Source organism: Silene latifolia, chromosome 10 (genome assembly GCF_048544455.1).
Source record: "Silene latifolia isolate original U9 population chromosome 10, ASM4854445v1, whole genome shotgun sequence".
NCBI classification, from domain to species: Eukaryota; Viridiplantae; Streptophyta; class Magnoliopsida; order Caryophyllales; family Caryophyllaceae; genus Silene; species Silene latifolia.
Genome location: NC_133535.1, coordinates 99031450 through 99039290, shown reverse-complemented (window position 1 = coordinate 99039290; position 7841 = coordinate 99031450).

The window sequence follows — 7841 nt, the reverse complement described above, 5'->3', positions numbered from 1 at the left end:
CGCATACATTAAGCTTCCAACTAGAGATGCCTAAGGAAAGTTTTTCATGGCATTTCGTTCTAGTTCAGTCTTAGGACATATACTTAAGCTAAACTTATCCCCTTTCTGAATAGGAACATCATTGGGATTACATTTTACCGTGTTAAATCTTTCTAAGACCTTCATGATATAGGCTTTCTGAGACAACCCTAATGTCCTTTGTGATCTGTCTCGAGATATTTCCACCCCGATCACATAGGACGCCTCTCCCATATCTTTCATCTCAAAGTTGCTTGATAGGAAATCTTTAGTTTGATGTAATAGTCCCAAATCACTGCTTGCGATGAGTATATTATAGACATATAAGACCAAAAATGCAAACTTACTCCCACTGATCTTCAGGTATATACACTGATCAACAGTATTTTCTTGAAACCCAAAAGAGGTGATGGTAGTATGGAACTTAATATACCATTGCCGAGAAGCTTGCTTAAGCCCATAAATGGACTTCTTTAATATACAGACTTTGTCCTCTTTGTCATCAATAATGAAGCCTTCAGGCTGAGCCATATAGACTTCTTCTTCCAAACTCCCATTCAAGAATGCCGTTTTCACATCCATTTGATGTAGCTCTAAGTCAAAATGAGCTACTAAAGCTAAAATGATCCGTAAAGAATCCTTCTTAGAAACTGGAGAGAAGGTTTCATTATAATCAATGCCTTCTTTATGATTAAAGCCTTTAGCTACCAGTCTGGCTTTATGTCATTCAATATTACCTAAGGAGTCGCGCTTGGTCTTAAAGACCCACTTGCAGCCGACAGCCTTATGACCTATTGGTAAATTGACCAACTCCCCAGACCTCATTCTTAGCCATAAACTCCATCTCTTCTTTCATGGCATTAATCCATTTATCGGAATCATCACTATTCATAGCTTGTGAAAACGTAACCGGATCATTATCCACACTAATGTCAAATTCACATTGATATACTTCATAGTCATCTGAAATAGTTGGCCTTCTAGGTCTTGTGGACCTTCTTAATGTTATTTCAGGTGCTGTATCAACAATCTCAATGGCGATGTTATCATTCGGGAGTGGAGGATCATCAACATTAGGTTCCACAATATTGACTGAGTCAACATTATCATTATGTGGAACTTCATCAATAGAAATTGGGGGCAAAGGAACTGGAATTGCCACCCTAACCTCATTGACGACGACATCCCTTACCTGATCACTCCCACTAACTTCGCCATTCTCAAGGAATTTGGCATTTTCGGTTTCAACAATTCTTGTCTTGTGTGTAGGACAGTAAAACCTATACCCTTTGGACTTTTCTGGATAGCCGATAAAGAAACCACTAATGGTTCTAGGATCAAGCTTCCTTTCATGTGGATTATAAATGCGTGCCTCTGCTGGGCATCCCCATAAATGTAAGTGTTGAAGACTCGGTTTCCATCCTTTCCACAGTTCAAATGGTGTCTTTGAAACCCCTTTCATCGGGAACCCGATTTCTAACATACACAGCAGATCATAAGGGCATGCATCCACAACTTCATGGGTAGATTGGTATTACTCATCATTGTCCTCACATCCTCTAATAGGGTTCGATTACGCCTCAAAGAACACCATTCATCCATGGAGAACCAGGAGTTGTGTCGAGGGACAATACCCAAACTTTCAAGGAGTTTTGCAAAAGGACCAGGATGTTGTCCTGATTCATCATATTTGCCATAATATTCACCACCCCTATCTGACCTTACGATTTTCACTTTCTTTCCCAATTGCCTTTCCACCTCCTTAATGTAAACCTCTAAAGCGTTTCTTCGATTGAGATTTTTCATGCAAAAGGTAAAGATAACAATAACGTGAATAATCATCAATAAAGGTGATGAAATATTTCTCTCCGCTCATGGAGGGAACATCAAATGGACCACATATGTCTGTATGTATAATTTCTAAAAGAGCAGTGCTTCTTGTGAACCCTTTCTTGGTGTGTTTGGTTTGCTTACCCTTAATGCATTCCACACACGTCCCGAAATCCGTAAAATCAAGAGAAGGTAGTATATTGTCTTTAACCAATATGCTCATTCTTTCTCTTGAAATATGGGCCAAACGTTTATGCCACAAGAAGGAGGAACTTTCATTAGACCTTCCACGTTTCGAACTAACATTATTATGCAGGGAAACATTATGAGAAACACAAAGAGATTCTGAAAACAATTTATCTAAATAAATTCGATACAATCCGTTTTCCAAAATTCCAGAACCAACAAAATATTGTCTCGAAACATACTGAAACAACCTTGTCCAAAACTTAATTTAACACCATCATTATCTAACTTAGAAACTGAAATTAAATTGCGTCCGAAGGAGGGAACATAAAGGGTATCCTCCAACTTCAACTTAAATCCAGTGCTTAATTCCAAGCCAAACCTTCCAATGGCTTCTACGGAAGCTTTATCTTTATTCCCCATGTATAAGGAGGCCTCATTTGGATTTATGGTTCTTGTCGTAAGGAATCCTCTTCTTTTCGAACCAATTCTTACGCTTTATGCAGTCATTCTGAAAGTGCCCAGGTTTCTTACAGAAAAAACAACTTTCCTGCTTCTTAATGTCCTTCTTTATGCCAGATCCAGACAGCTTATCAGAAGGGCCAGACTTTATGCCCTTTCTGTTTCCAAACTTACCCTTAGATTTCCCGCTTACATGATGCACATGATGTGCCTGGGATAAGCCAGTATTCTTACTTGAGGCATCAGCCTCATCTTTCTGTTTGGTTCTTGCTGCTTCCTGAACCAGTTTATTGGTCAATTCATTAAAACTCCAAATTTCCTTAACAGTGTTGTAATGAAGATGGAAAGCATCAAACTTATCAGGCAACGAGTTGATGATAAACTGGGCGAGGAACGGATCCTCAACTTTCATGCCCAGTTTTCCCAACTTAGCTGCCAGATTCGTCATGTGTAACACATGCTGCTGCATGGTGGTTACACTCTCATTATACTTAGCAGTGGTAAGTTCAGACATAAGCCTTCCAGCTACCGCTTTATCGGTAGTCTGAAAGCGTTCCTTAATGATTTCCATGTACTTACTGGCTGTGTTACAGCCTGTCTCCGAAATGGAGGACTTAATGTTTGGTTCAGTGGTAAGACGCAAAAACTTTTGGCAAAGACTATCAGATTTCTTCTACCAGTTATACTCTTCAAGTACTTCTTTACTCGCATCGAAGTGGTTGGTGGAGCCGACCCAGATAAGCACTTGATCGAGTTCAAGGATCCCTAAATAGAACTCGAGATGCTCTTTCCATTTTGAGTAATTAGTACCATCAAGTTGTGGAACACTTGGACACGATTATTGAGAGAGCTTTGCAACGGTCATCGCATTATGAACAATGCTCAAAACATTAGGCTTTGAGTTTAACACACAATAGCAATTATGACTAAGACTTAAAACTTAAATGAGTAACTCATAAACATTTATGAGGCAAGTATAGTATCTGTGGACAACCTACACATGCTTAATTACATAATAGAGTATACTCTCCTTAATGAGTGTTTCACTTTAATGTCAGGTTACCTGTGGGTAAAACCTTAATACAAGTTACTTTACTCTCCTTAATGGGTGTTTTACTTTAATGTCAGGTTACCTGTGGGTAAAACCTTAATACAAGTTACTTTACCCCATTAGATGCTTAGTCGGAAATTCACTACATAATTTGAGTCCACTGTGGCGAACCTCAACCTATTGTGAATGTTCAATATGATTCCATTATGAGATTTGATCGCATACGAGATGAAATCACTGTGGTGAATTTCAACTTGGCATAATGCGAAAGTCTCTTACATTCGATATCAAATGATATATTTACACAAATAATATGCAGACTTACAACAACAATATGATAATTATATTAACTTATGTACTTAATAACATAAATATCACACGAGCATACATAATCAAACATAAGGTGTCGTAAACTATAATGCGAGAAGGTACTTATTCATGCTTAAGAGCTTCGATCGAGTGAAACATTAGCTCGATCGAGAACTATTATGAATAAAACAAAAAAAACATAATTTTTTAACCAAAAACGTCCTAAAACTCAATGAAGACGTCAGAATTAGGCTTAAAAACGGTAACCCTGCTTAGCAGTCTGGTTTAGAACGCCGTTTACACTCGAAAAACATTATTATAACATCAAAATCTGACACTTAAAACTGATGAACAATAACTTTCTGCGTGAACAGTGTGCGTGAATAGTGATGTCGGTGAACAGTGTAGATGTGCGATAAAGAACCATAAACAATAAAATACAAACATCATACGAATTGAAATAATTCGATTAGGACGTCATAAGAATTGAAATAATTCAATTAGGGCATCATAAGAATTGAAATAATTCAATTATGGCAGCGGAAACAATCATAATCAAACGAATAAACAATCAACCATGAATGAAAATAATAACATCATAATTAAACATTAATTTCATTCAAAAGGCATAATTGAAACATTAATCAGAACTATAACTGCAATCACAATCCTGCTCTGATACCACATGTAAACATAAATTTAGAGGATCTTGATTGCAGTGATAATTACAGATGAGTACTTACGTGGAGTAGTCATTAGATGTGATAAGGAGATTCCTTGAAATCAACAAGAAGATAAACTCCAATCTTTTGCCTTCTCCTGCCTTCCTTATTCTCTAATTCTCTTCTTGTGTGTTTCTCTTAATGAATATGAATTAGGTTAAAACCACAAACAGGTGTAGCTTTTATTATATAGGTGGCAGGAGAGGCATAATTAGATAAGTGGGCCTAATATGTTAATGGCCTGTAAACATTAACCGTAATCCACTTAGTTTATTACTCCGACTAAAAACCCGAAACATCATATTTAGCTATTATCTATTAGAGTGACTGACGTCAGTAATTAGGTCCACATAATAGAGAATTAATATGATAATTCTTACATCCAATACTACTCATACATGGTCAAGGATACTAATAGGCATTCAATTAACACATTATGTGATGCAAAGATTGAAACCATTACCCACACACCAACACATGTTAACCATTTTCCAGACACGCTACTCATACTAATCTAGCAATTCAACTTCCATGCACATGTGGAATTCATAGCATGCAAGAGTTTTATAACAAGCATATCATTCATGTAATCACACAACATTGTCTATTTCGTTTACCCTTATTCGTAACCACCCACGTAGTGACCAACTGAGGCAATAGGCATAGTTTTGACATGAGGGCGTCCACTCATCCAAAACCGATCTCCTATTATACTCGTGTCGGGTTCATTTTATTAGACACACCTAGGTTCATTTTGGTTCATTTGTTTAGGTTCCAAAATCGAAGCTCTGATACCACTTTGTAACACCTCATTCTTACCCGGGCAAGGTAATTAGAGGATTTTACCTTCTCGGTTTCCCGAGTTAGTGATATCGGAGTCGCAATTGAGAAATAATTAACATAAATAAGTATTTAGTGGATTACATATGCATAAGTGAAATAAATGAAATGAATAATACAGCTCATGACTACTCAACTAATCTAATCAACTATGCTTGACTTGAATGTCATCTCTGCTCGTCCCGTCCCCCACATGTTACCAAAGCTAACATGTAAATAATTGCTCCCCATATGATCGGAAATATCATATGGATCGACACAGGCCACTCTGGAAAAAAGGTGACATATACACGGACACAACAAACGTCAGTTTCAATACACAAACATATAACACGACTCGATTAATGTAGACGTGACATAATCATGTGAATGAGACTCGACTATACAATCAACATACCGGTAACGGGACACGCCTAGAAGTAACAGGTCCGGAAGCAAACCGGATCCCCTATCAGACGTCGTGCCTCAACCACACGAGTCCCTCCGTGACTCAAGTCATTAATGTACACATACCCCCTTGGAGTGGGAAAATCCATGGGGCTTCCCGAGCGCAGGACGGTTTCCCAACCGTCTTACGTCTCCTCAATAATCAAGTACCACCACAAAAGATCTCCAACACAACACAGTCACAACTATACATGACGAATGGAAGAATAACACTCAACATATGACTGACTTCATGAATTCAATCCCACATACATACCAACCGACTCATGAATGCACTAGTGAGGAAAGACACCCAATTATGCATACACAATATTGAAACCGAGTAGGATAACCTACCTTTTAGCATAATCCACAAGCTAATCGAAATCGCCAAGTATCCATCTCATAAAACCGTCTCATCCTACATAAATCATGTAATAACTATCACAATTCACTATATACTAATTTACAACATGAAATCCCTTATTATTAGTCACTAACTATTCATTTTACATAGCTAAATACTAATTAATCCTCTCTTCGTAAACCCTAACTTGAATTTACTCATAAGACAAAGAGAAAAAGGTGAGATTTCTACTTACAAAGGTAGATCGGGACATAGGAGAGGTGTTCCGCCATTAATCGAAGCTTGAAGGCCAAGGGAAGGGCATTGGGAGCATTTTAGAGAGAAGGAAGAGGGTTTTAGTGTAAGAAGGAAGAAGGAGAAGAATGAAAGGGATATGGTTGGGATAGAATGAAATACCGAATATCCTTTCTCGGGTATAGCTCAGCACCACTCGACCGAATGCCGACTAACTTGGTCCACTTAGGGTTCTACTCGGTCCTCTGGAAGCCTACTAGGTCTAGTTTAGGTCTTACTTAGTCTCGGAGGAGGATCATCCTTTACTTCCGAGTACATGTGGGTTCCCTCATGTGTCCCTAGGTCTAAGTACGGGTCCCACAAATGCCGGGTATTACAATCATCTTGTTTGTATTGTTTTTAAACTGGGCTTAATTGATCATGGGGTGTAATATTTTGATGCAGGATTGAATTTTTGTAGTGCACAGCTGCTGAAATGCTATTGTTTAGCAGCAGCTGAAAAAATAGCATTTCAGCAGCTGCTGCAGACGCTGCTGAAAAAATAGCATTTCAGCAGCTGCTAGAACAAGCTAAAATCATTTTTTTAAAAAACAAAATTAATTATAAACGATAACGGTTATAAACAACCCGTTGCAAACAAATATTTGACAACGGTTTTATTTGGATAAATAAGCGTTGACATATTTTCCCTCGTATTCAAACCACCAAAAATATAAGATAACGAACGATAACCGTTATCGAGTTCAAAACTTTTACAACGGTTTACTTAAGCATAACCGTTGTCAAAGTTTCATCAACAAAAATAGATAACGGTTACATACCGTTGTCAACAGATAAATATAACAACGGACTTGTAACGAAATGAACCGTTATCATATATAATATTAACAACGGTTTTGGAACAATAAGACGTTGTTAAACTACGACAACGGATTTGAAACCGTAATTAAGATTTAATAAAGGTTTTTTAAAAGATTTTATAACGGTTCTTGAGTTGTGATAACGATATTATAGATCCGTTATTGATGTTATATAACGGTCGCGTGTTATTTGTACAACCGTGGTATATATTTAACAACCGTCATTGCAATAACGGTCCCGTGTTTCTATTTAAAAACGGTAATTGCATTATTTGACCATTATTGAAGGTCTTATTTGGCGTATTGCCGCGAAAAAAATTTGGTAATTGGTTCGGATCAAACTCGTCGTCAAAAGCTACCAACCAAAACAATATTTATAACTTCACAAACTACTCTTAGTAAAGAGGTAAGTAAAGGTCGGATCCCAAGGGATGGATATTGATGTAGGATTCTCAATTGCAAATAGCTATGTCTTAGGGTGTCACAATTTGGGTTGAGGTGATGTGTAGTCTAAACTAATCAACAAAATGAAAGTA